We start from the raw sequence: 12,009 nt of genomic DNA, 5'->3' as shown, positions 1-12,009 counted from the left end.
AGTAATGGTGAGAAGCCACTGGGACTACTTTGCCTGCTCTGACCCTTTCTGCTTCCGTTGAGATCCCTAAGGCATGGGGGCAAAGGGCTTTCCACCTGCATCTGGAAAAATAATACGCCAGCCAGGAACATGAGCTTGAGTTTTAAGGTGGCTTAACGTAACACTTGCACGTTGAGGTTTTGAATAAGGCTGGCCAGATAGCTCAGCAGACTAAAGTGCTGCTTAGGCAGAGCGCAGTGGCTGGAGTTTGCTTCCTGGTGTGCCATGCTGGCTCTGCCCCCCGCAAAGCTGAGATGGTGATTGAGACTAGGTATGGTGGCACATGCCTGTAATCCCAGCTCTTAGGAGGCTGAAAACAGGAGGATCACTATGAGTCCGATCTGTGTAGTGAGATCCTGTAGACCCTGTACTAAATACATGAAAAAAAATGAATAAAGCTGACTTCATTGCCAAGTCTTCTGGTCTCTTAGACAGTGAAGTACCCTAATAAAATAAAAAGCAGGTAGAAAAGTGACAACAAATCTGAGATGTTAAATCTGTACCTTTAAAAAGTAGCTTCCAGGGGGCCTGGCCCTAGCTCAGTCCTTTAAGTGGCTGCTTCCACAAAGCTGTCAGCCTCAGGTTGCTGGAGTTCGAACCTCACAACTCTCCAGCTGGCCTAACGTGCCCTGAAGGCATTCGAGGAACAAAAAAAAATCCTTATTCCATTTTTGAGGCCAGGGAGATGGCTCAGTAGAATAAGCGTTTGCCTGGCAAGCATAAGAGCCTGAGTTCAATCCCTGGTTCCATACAAAAAACAAAAAAAAGTATGGCTATAAGGGAGGCCGGGGAGATGGCACAGTAGGATAAGCGCTTGACTGGCAAATGCAAGGATCTGAGTTCAATCCCCGGTTCAAAAAAAAAAAAAAAAAAAAAAAAGCAGCTTCCAGGCAAGCTTTCGTTTTGCCTCTGAGGCCACCCTAGTTTGTGACACCTTCCCATCCCTGAAGGGTAAAGGTCCTCTTACAATAACCTGTAAGTTCCTGGGCATTAAACCTATCTTTTTTTGATCTGCAAATTGCCTTTTCCTTCAGAAAGTAGCTTCACTGGCAACAGCGCATTTCAAGTTCAAATGCACACAGATGGCTTGCACTGTAGCCCATCGGCAGCGGCAATACCATCCTAGATCACCTGTCTTAAAGACAGCCTTGAAGTGTGCCCTACTCGGCTGGGTCGGGTCTCATTTCTTTGAATGCCTGCGTTCCTCTCTTGAGTGTGCACTGTGCTGTCTTTACCTAACAAATGATAACTGTCATTTTTTTTTTTTTTTTTTTTTTTAGCACATCTTCATTTTTTTTTCCTGTAACAGGAGTTAGCAAGCCTGCTATTGTACAGTGGATCAGGCCCCGCCTGGTGATGCTTTCTCTCAGGGAGCCAACTAGGAGGTTAAAAGAGACATTGAGAAAGTGATTTTGCTCAGTCCAGCCTACAGGTTTCTCATTATTTTTTTCTCTTTCCCCATTTCCTTCAATGCTTTGTCCCCTGAAGCGTAATTTATCTTTTTCCTTTTCCTTTTCCTCTATCTCCTGGCTTACAAACTTTTGCATCCTTAGAGTCTTTTTCCTTTCTAGCAGTTACAGATACTCAGGCCCCTTGAAATGAATGCTTGTATGTAAAAGTGCTGAAGATCAGAGGTGCTTGCTCCCTCTAACCAAAAATGGGAAGCAGTGTGAGAGAAACTGGCATCTCTCTCTCTAGGACACCTAGGAGCCACACTAGGTATTACATTTGGGTGAGCACCGCACTTGGGTAGGTGGAACTTTGAAAATCTTGCTAATCCATGAAGACACAAAGTAAAGATGAAGCCCCCACTAGCGTCTTGAGCAAAGTTCCCATGCAGCCAGCAGGAGAAACTCCATTCCTGAGATGCTGTGAAGAGAACTCATCTCTGGGCCACACAGGAAGAAACAGCTTCCAAATATGTGCTCACTTGTAAGTCCTCAACACTTCAGTCAGAGATATTCCTAAAATAGCTGCCACTATCCATGGGACCTGGTAAAGGCTATGGATTTGAATTGAAAAGGAGCCCCATGACTGACTTTTTTCCCTCACATCTAGAGCTATAGCATTTAATATTTGTCCTGTTGGGCTTCAGTCTTGCTTAGGTACTATTTCTCCTATTCTACTCTGTTGGAATGGGAATGTTTACTCTGTGAATTATATGTTGGCAGTGTCTAGCCTTCTTTCTGTTTTTTGTTTGTTTGTTTGTTTGTTTTGTTTTCGTGGTTGGCTAAGCCAGCCCTAGTTGTGGGGCTGACGAGGCATGTGGTGCCAGGGATCAAACCGTGGTCCCTGAGCTTTGCCTAAGCTTGCCTAAGCAGGCGCTTCAGACCACTGAGCTATCTCGCTGGCCCTTCTTTCTGTTTTTTATAGAACGTCAAAGTTAAGAATCTGTCTTAAGTCTCAGAGAAGATTTTGGACTTGGACTTTTTAGCAATGCAGGAACTGGTTCAGTTTCTTGGAGATTCCTAAAGATGGACTAAATGCATAAAGAGATGGGTATGAGTTGTGAGGTAGAAACTTAGAGTTTATATCTATATACCTCCACCCCAGAGCCTCATGAACCCAAAAATGAGGCTTTGGAAGTGGATTGGACTACGGGGGTGGTATAGCTAGAAATGGTATCATGTGCTGAGCTCATGTATCAAGCTCATGTTCTGGTCTCACAACATCAAAAATGAAGTCATGAACCAAAGGAAGAGATTCAGAGAGTTTTGTTGGAAATAACAATCAGAAGAATAGCTCCTTGATTTCCATAAAGCATCTCAAGTAGGTGGCTGCTAAGGGTCTTTGCCACGTATATTTTACACAGCAGAATCACAATGTGAGTAGCTATGGATCAAACTACAATCAGCCTATAGAATTACAAGTATAGTCATTTAGCCAATACTGATTCAATAGGGAAGCAAGGCATGTAGTAAGGGTATATGGTGATCATTAACTTTAGTTTACAACTACTAATTTAGGAAGAACAAGGTATTTGTGGAGAGGGATAGAAATTGAATCCAGATGTTCTGATCACCTGCTCATGTGTCTGATGTCCTATGTGGGTTGCTTGTACCACATGGTCCTATATACCATGAGATATGAGTTTGAGATTATAGTATATACCATGAGTTTGAGATTATAGTATTATCTCAAACTGCTGTTTATCACTAGGGAGGCTTGCAGCCTCCATCACATTACCATCTTGAGGCCTCCAACTTTACCTCCAGTCACAATTTTGGTGTGTCCCATCTTCTTTGCTGATTCCTTCAAGGGCTGAACTCCTCTATGATTGCCAATTAATTTTAATCTAGCATCACTATAATAAGAAGTGACAAGTCACTGGGGCAATGACTGGGTAGGGTATATCTCCCTCCTGCATCTTCCTTCTCTTTCTCACTCCAGGATACCGTAATATGAGCAGATTTTTCTCTACTGTTCCCCCATGTCCTACCATCTTGCCTTAAAGCCAGTGGGGTATGGACCAACAACATGAGCCAAGAAAAATATCACGCCTCCAGTTGTCTGTATTGGGTGTTGTATTCAAGCACTAAGAAAGTGACTAAGACAAGAGCCAACACAGTCATTCTTCCATTTACCAAGAGTACTGGCTGCCCATGGCTCCACATGCACTCTTTGCTGCACTTCTCTGTACCACATGAACATATCTTGGTCAGTGATGCCCCTCCATGTGATCAACTTACAACCACAGCCTAACCATTTTGGAGGAATGCTGGTCTGTTTCACTCACTTCCATTCAGGACAACTATAAAGAACACCTCAGCTTCAGCGTTCACCATGAGATTGGCTGAAACAACACTTTAAAGTGTATTGCTTTTCATCTTTCTCTCTGTCAAAATCTTCAATGCCTTTGATGTCTTATAGTTAGTTTCCTAGACAGCTTTTCATAGCCACCTGACAATATTATAAGGATTAGAAAAGATGATATCTAGGATATCCTACTTCCCTGGTGAACATTTCATTCCTCTAGTATGGCCGTACCATATTTTATTGAATGGTTGTGCCTTTTACCTTTAATCAGCCTTTAATTAGCTTCTGAGGCCAAGAAATATTTGTTCAATGGCTGACAGAATGACCTGTGCTCTGGGGTACTTGGGAATGGCATTACTATGCCATCCTGCAGAAGAAGACACTGAGCCCAGAGAGGGTCAGTGGCTGGTTACATATGTAGTGAGGAGGACCTTGAATTTAAGTCCAGATTCCATCTATCAGCCCAGTTATTCCAGGTTGCAACTGAATAGGAGGAGCACCAGGGAATATTTCAGAGGCAGCGGGTGCCCCCAACTATGGGGTTAAACAGAGAATGTTTTCAATGACACATTGAACTCTCAGTGGTTCTTATCCTTAAACAAATCGTTTACTTTTGTTCTCAGTTTCTCATCATGGAAACCGTAGTAATAGTATAACCAGGTATAGCTACTTACATTTCTTAGTTTTTTAAAATTAAGTTTATGCTATTACTAGTTTTGCTGTCATGTTTTCCCAAGGTGATTCATTCAGGCTAATCAACTCTGGACTTAGTAGTGAATCTCCACCTGCCCCAGTACCCTCTCACAGGGGCAGCAATTACTCCAGATCTAAAATGGGGGGTGTGTGGGGGCATGTTCAGTGACAGTAAAGACAGTCAGTGATCCAGAAGCCTCTATACCAAGAGCGTCCCTGCAACGAGCTCCACCAGACTCCAGGTCACTGTTTCTATTCTCCTCCAAGTGGCCTTTCTGCTTGGCCTGCTCCTGTTGCTACTCAATGCAGTCCAGCTTTACCTGCTCAGGAAGTGGTTGCTCAAAGTATTGCAGCAGTTTCTGTGTCCACTCTCACATTGGCTCTTTGGGCCTATCTGAGTGTCTAGGGTTCATGTTATTGCAGATTGATCAGGGCAGCAACCTTCCCATGAATGGACAGTGAACATTTAAATAAAACAGATAAGTTTTATTTTTTTTAAACAGATGACTTTAGGGCTCTAGCAGGGTCAAAATTCTCTAGCAGAATTTGAGATTTTCTGGAGCCCAATTCAAAGAATTTCTCTGGATGCCTTGTATTTATTTGGTTTTCAAACAAAGGAAAGGTATACTGAGGAAAGTACAGGAAACTGAGGAGAATCTTGGGAGTCACTAGAAATACTTTTCCAAGTAATAAATTCTGCTAATTAGGAGAAGTATCTTACCTCCAGGTTGACATTCACTGCAGGAGTGAGAGGCCTACAGTTACAGTCTGTATTTAGTTAATTGGTGTTGGAAATGGGCATCTTCAGCTGTAGCATTACCTTATCCTTTGAGACTCACAGCATTACAGGCTACTACAGGTCTCATCTGGGACCAGTGCTTTGTAGAGGTTAACTTACTATGAATGCATTGCCCATCTCCAGACAAGGGTTCTAGGCCTGGGATAGAATCATAAGTAAACACACACAAAAAATGGTTAATTTTAAATCCTACTGAGAGCTGCTTCATAGTGGTCTCCATCAAGGTAGGAAGGAGCATGAAGAGTATAGAGTTTAGGAAGGCTGGGGCTCTTGGAGCATGGAAGCACATGGCTTCTAAAACACTCATTTCTCAGGCTGGACTTATCCCAGTGACAGTGAGCTTCTTCCCTCACAAGAAGCCTGTACTGTGATTGCTCTGTTTGTCTCACACTACTTCTTTATGGAGATCCGTCTTCTGTCCTAGTGGCCTGATGTAGAGGACTTTGGTTGGTCATTTCTGAGTTTCCTCTCTAGACCTAGCACCCCTAGATGTCTTAGCTATTCTTTTTTTTGCCATGATTTTATTGATAAACAAATAGCAATGAGACAGTTTCAAATCAAATCAGTAGGACAGTTTCAGTAACTAACACACTGCATACATTCTTCTTAGTGGTTAATTGCTGTACAAGATGCGGACTTGATATCCTATTTACAAACACCACTAGAACAAATCATTCTATTCATTAAGAGAATGTAACTATATATCTATCCCAACCACTTTGACTACACAGATACAAAATGGACATTCATCTGTATACTCTTTTTTTTGTTAAGTTCCATTATTTGAATATTATAGGTGTGGTCTTAACTATTCTTAATGCACCAGATTTCTAGATACTTAAATGTACTTGTCACTCAATGCCATTGTCTGTCTGGCCTTGCACTTGCCTGGGAACACAGACATCAGTGTGAAGAAGCCCATGCCCATGTGTCCCCTGACAACAGACATGCATCTTAGGGTTTGTCAGGCATAGGACAAGCATTTACCCTGCCAGTATAGGTGTGATCAACTGACCAGGTATTCCAAAGACTGAAGAATTTGCAAAATGGGTGATTTGGGGACAGAAACCCTGATGTTCATTTGCACATTTGAGAGGGAAGGCTGAATTATGACCTAAGGGGGTGGGTTCTAATGCTTGAATTTCCTCATTAAACAGGGTCTGTACACCTCTGAGCTTTCCCACCCATACTGTACCATGAGCTACTTTGAGCCAAGCAAAATATCTCCTCCATCTGCATCCCAGGGCCTCGTGCAAACATGCACAGCAGTGTGGAGTGATGTTGGGCTGAGAGAAAGGAGCAACATAAGTGTTAGACAATAGCAGTGTTGACCTATCCTGCCAGTCCATGTGCAGGGGGCCATACAGTGAGGTACAGAGCATCAGGGAGAAGGGATCAACAAGGGATTGCACACTGAACAGACTTAAAAGGAGGATATATGGAGCTCAGAAGGAGAGCTAGTGGTCTGATTCTCATTTGGTTCATCTAAGGCACATATCTTCTTATAGACCTCCACCAGTTTCCCACTCCAGAAAGGAGAAAGTCCCAAAAGACATCAAAGTTCTATATGATACCCAAAGTAGATCATCCACCAGCTCCATGCCTAACTTTTGCTGAAACACCCAGAACTATGTTCCTCTGGTGTTCTGTCCTTTAGGTCTGGCTGAAATCTAGAAATAAAAGATGATTTGATTTTAATGACTTGTCTTTTCTCTGGTACCAGATCAACAATGATGAGGCACTTGAGCAGGTTCTGAGGTAGAAAAGTTCCCAAGTTCTTGCCCAGAATGACTTTGAGATTTCCAAGTCGGTTTCATGATCTGTGACTCTGACTATATCAAGGTGATTCTAGGGAGATCAGATAAGAGAAAGACCCCATTCCAGAGGCAGCAAATCTTTCTGGACATATCAGTGACCTATATACATGATATTCCAGAAAAAATGGCAGTTCACAGTCACCAATGCTTCAATGCTCTATTTAGTATTCTCCCTGGCACAACTCAGGGTAGAGTCAACAATTATTACTTAGTGCTAGAGATATAAAACAGCTATGTAGTGATGAATTTGTCTTTATTCTTTTCTCATTTAAACCAACTGTGATAATCTGTTACATATATATTGCCTAATATCCAAAAGAGGAGCTTCATATGCACAATGATTGTAGTTTGAAAAGAGAAGGCGACAACTAAATGATCTCCCATCGTAGACAGTGCAAAGCTCTCTCTCAGTCTTTGGTGCTGAAGACATACATTCCCTATCCTATGCTTCTTTCTTTCTTTCTTTCTTTCTTTCTTTCTTTCTTTCTTTCTTTCTTTCTTTCTTTCTTTCTTTCTTTCTTTCTTTCTTTGGTGGAACTAGGGATTGAACTCAGACCCTTGCGCTTGCCAGAGAAGCGCTTATTCTACTGAGCCTTCTCCCTGGCCCTACCTATATTTCTTGTAAACTCTTCATCTTATTCTGGGAATGCTTGGTGGCTGGTAAGTGGAACCTCTGGCCCCTGAGCCTGCTTGTAGGTGTTTTAATCCTCTGAGTTATTTGAATGGCCCTGAATTTGTTATTTGTGTACAAAAATGCTATTGAGTTTTGAGTATTGACTTTGTATCCTGCTATGTTACTTAGTTTGAATTTTGAATCTACAAGCCTCTTTGTGGAGTTTTTGGGATCTTCTATATAGAGTATCATATCATCTACAAATAATGAAATTTCACTTCTTCCTTTCTAATCACTATTCCTTTTATTTTCTCTCTTATCTAATTTCTCTGGCTGGTTCCAGAACATTATCTTCTAATCTGAAGATAATGAGTAAAAGTGATGACAGTGGAATCCTTGCTTTGTTCCTGATTTTAAAGTGAAGACCTTCAATTTTTGTCCATTTAGTATGATATTAGCTGTTGTTTTGTCAAAAATGGCTTTTATCAGGTTGAGGTAAAGACCATCTATTTTTATATTCTGTAAAGCTTTGTAATCATAAAAGAGTGTTGAACTTTGGCAAAACCTTTTTCTGTATCTACTAAGATGATCATGTGATTTTGTCTTTGACTCTGTTGATGTGGTGTATTTCATTTAAGGATTTGCATATATTGAACCATCCCTGCTTTTCTGGGAGGAATCCCACTTGGTCATGATGTATAATCTTCTTGATGATTTTCTGCATTCTGTATGCTAGTATTTCAATGAAGATTTTTGCATCTATGTTCATTAGGGAGATTGACCTGTAGTTCTCTTTTTTGTTTGGGTTCTTCTCTGGTTTTGGTATCAGAATAATACTTGCCTTCAGGAATGAGTTTGGAGGAATTGCTTCATTTTCAATTTCATTGAAGAGTTTGAGAAGAGTTGGCATTAACTTTTCTTTCATTTTCTTGTAGAATTTGGTTTTAAATCCATCAGGACCCGGGCATTTCTTTGTTGGTAGGTTTTTGATTGCATTTTCAATTTTATTCACTGATATTGAGTTATTCAGAATTTTTATATCTTTTTGTTCATCTTTGGTAGTTCATATGTATCTAGGAACCTGTCCATTTCTTCTGTGTTTTCCATCCTGCGACAGTGAGGATATTGGACATAGGTACTGATGATCTTCTGAATTTCTATGGGGTCTGTAATGATTTTACCCTTTTCATACCTTATTGCATGAATTTGAATTTTTTCTTTTCTTTTTTTGCTAAAGTAGGCTAGGGGTTTATCAATTTTATTTATGTTTTCAAAGAATCAACTCTTTTTAGGTTTTTTTTTTTGTTTTTATTCTTATTTTTATTTATTTATTTATTTTTTTGGTGCAGGGTCTCACTACACAGTCCAGACTTGAAGTGATCCTCCTGATTTCTGCCTCCCAAGTGCTGGGATTACAGGCACACGCCACCACTCCCAGACTCCATTGCCAGCTCAGAGTGCTTGGGTGCGGGGCCAGTGTGGCATGTGGAGCCAAGGATCGAACCCTGGCCCCTGCACTTACCTAAGCAAGTGCTTAGTCCGCTGAACTATACCACCGGCTCTCAAACTCAATTCTTTGTATTGTTTTCTTTGTCTCCATTAATTTTATTTTTGCTTGAACTTTATAATTTCCTGCCTCTATGGGTTTTGGACTTGACTTGCTCTTTTTTTCTAGGAGCTTCAGGTGTAGCATAACATTGTTTATTTCAGCTCATTCTCTTTTCCTACTGTGAGACTTTCCCACTGTAAATTCCCTCTTAGGGCTGCTTTCATTGTACCCCACAGGTTCCAGTAAGTTGTATTTGCATGCTCATTTAATTGTAAATATTCTTTAATTTCACCTATGACCCATTGATTGTTCAGGAGGTTGTTATTTAGTTTCCATGTATTTATGGAGTTTTTACTGTTTTTTTCTGTCAATAATTTCCAGTTTCATTGTGCTATGATTAGAGAGTATGCATGAGATAATTTCAATTTCTTTGCATTAATTTAAGCATGCTCTATGTGCTAGTATATGGACTATTCTGGAGAATGTCTCATGTGCATCTGACTTTGTTGGTTAAAACACTCTGTAAAGATCTAAGTCCATTTCTTCATAAGTTTAATTTAGTTCTATTATTTCTATGTTGATATTTTACATAGTTGATCTGTCTCTTTGTGTCAATGGGGTGTTAAATACCTCATTACAATTGTGCTATTGCTCTTTTGAATTTTTATGTCTGGTAAAATTTGTCTTATAGTCTTATATAGTTGGGTACCTCTATATTGGATTTGTTATCTCTTAGTGTAGTTTTCCCATACAAGTATGTAGAATTATAATAATATTATAAAATGAAAATTCTTTATCTCTTTTAGTCACTCTTAATTTGAGGTTCACATTGTCAGCTACCAGAATAGCTACACTTGCTTTTCTCTGGGTTCTTGTCATATGGAGTATTGTTTTCCATCCTTTGACTTTCAGCCTATGAATTTCTTTTTGAGTTAAATGTGTGTTGTGGTTTGGAGTTACTACAAGGAGAATAATATAATACAGGGATAATTTTATAATATTTTATAAGGATTTGCACAAAGAACCATATATAAGAAGTGCAGGAAATCTGTGTACACTAAAGACCAAAAACTGTAGCTGAGAGTTTGGATTATAATATCTGTATAAGTCCAGCAAAAACAGCTAGAGCTCATAACAATGCCTCCCACAAGTCCAATTGGAGGTCTGGAGTCCATGACAGCATCTTGTGCAGGCCTACTTCATGTATCTGTGCTGGGAAGGCCCATAGTTCAGTAGTAGAAGCTCAAAAGTCTGTGCCAGTACAATGAAAGATTTGTGCTAGCAGGCTGAGGGATCTGAACTGGAGCAAGAAAGCAATGCTCAAGCTAAGCAACAGAGCTACTCCAAAGATACCATAGCCTTCCTCAACAACAGTGATGTCTTGAGCTCTTTCAGCAATGAGAAAACTTGAGTTCCCATTAGGAAAGCCATGCCAAGCTTCTCTGGAAGACTGAGCAGTGTACTATCTTCCTCTCTGGAGTCAGGAAATGATGTGCAAGATGAGGACCAGAGCTCTCCCAAAATGAACTGTAGCCATTGTCAGTGACAATGAGGTCCTGAGCTCCTCCTCCAACAAGAACAGCCAAGTTCATCAGGAAAGCCAGCATGGCAAGGACCTCTAACAGAATAGCCCACACAAGAGAACTAGTAGCTTCCAACAACTCCGACAGCTTCTCTAAATAGCATCCCTAAGAGCATACTGACAACTTCTGTTCTGCCTTTTATGCTTCTAGCAACAATCTTCAGGTGGGCCTCGCACACCCAGCACTAGGCTAATTAAATTTTTCTGGTTGTAATAAGTTAGAAATCCACTACAATGTGTTTTTTGGATAAAGAATATTGTGGGATTTTTTTTCTTGACCCACTGTGCCAGGATGCTTCTTTTGATTGGTGAATTAAAGCCATTTACATTGATGGTTATAACTAATGTGTATTAGCTTATCTTTGTCATGTTATTTTCCTACTGTAGGGGTCCTACTTTTCCCCTCTGTTTAACTGCTTGCTCTGCATGGTGGTTCCTCTGTGGTTTTGTTAAAATTGTGGTTGTTTTTGTCTTTATCTAGAATATCTGTTAGTAGTCTTTGTTGGATTGCTTTGGTGGCCATGAATTTCTTCAGTTGTTCTTTGTCATGGATTTATCTTATCTTACCATCCAATTTGATAGATAGTTTTGCAGGGTACATCAATCTGGGTTGGAAGTTGTTTTCTTTTAAGATCTGAACTATCGGAGATGACCCGGGGCATCCGGATCCTGAATAGACCCAGAGCACAGGCCCGGCAAGCGAGTGAGAGGACCTGGGGCCCATGAGATCCTGAATAGACCCAGAGTGCAGGCCCAGTGAGTGAGATGACCTGGGGCCCGCAGGATCCTGAACAGACCCAGAGCCCAGGCCCTGTGAGTGAGTGAGACCACCCAGGGCCTGCGGATCTTCATTCGACCCAGAGTGCAGGCCCAGCGAGGAACCCTTCAGCAGAACTCCCTGCAAAGAGACTAGAGGCAAGACCCATCCAGCTGATTCAGGAGCAGAACATTTTGCCAGAGAGACACAAAGGGTTCAACTCTAATGGCTGCAGCAGAAAGAAGTGGAGCACAGCAGCCAGATCCAAACAACATCCACCTGGAGGAATCTGAACTTTGTAGATCCTGGACCTGGTGCTAAGGTAATAACTCTACCTAAGCTCTACACCAAAGGTCAGAAGACAGTGGTATGCAAAATGACAAAAAGAAGGAACAAAATGCAGT

The sequence above is a fragment of the Octodon degus genome, unplaced genomic scaffold (assembly GCF_000260255.1).
Source record: "Octodon degus isolate 3935 unplaced genomic scaffold, OctDeg1.0 scaffold00212, whole genome shotgun sequence".
NCBI lineage: Eukaryota > Metazoa > Chordata > Mammalia > Rodentia > Octodontidae > Octodon > Octodon degus.
Note: the sequence above shows the minus strand (reverse complement) of the source record.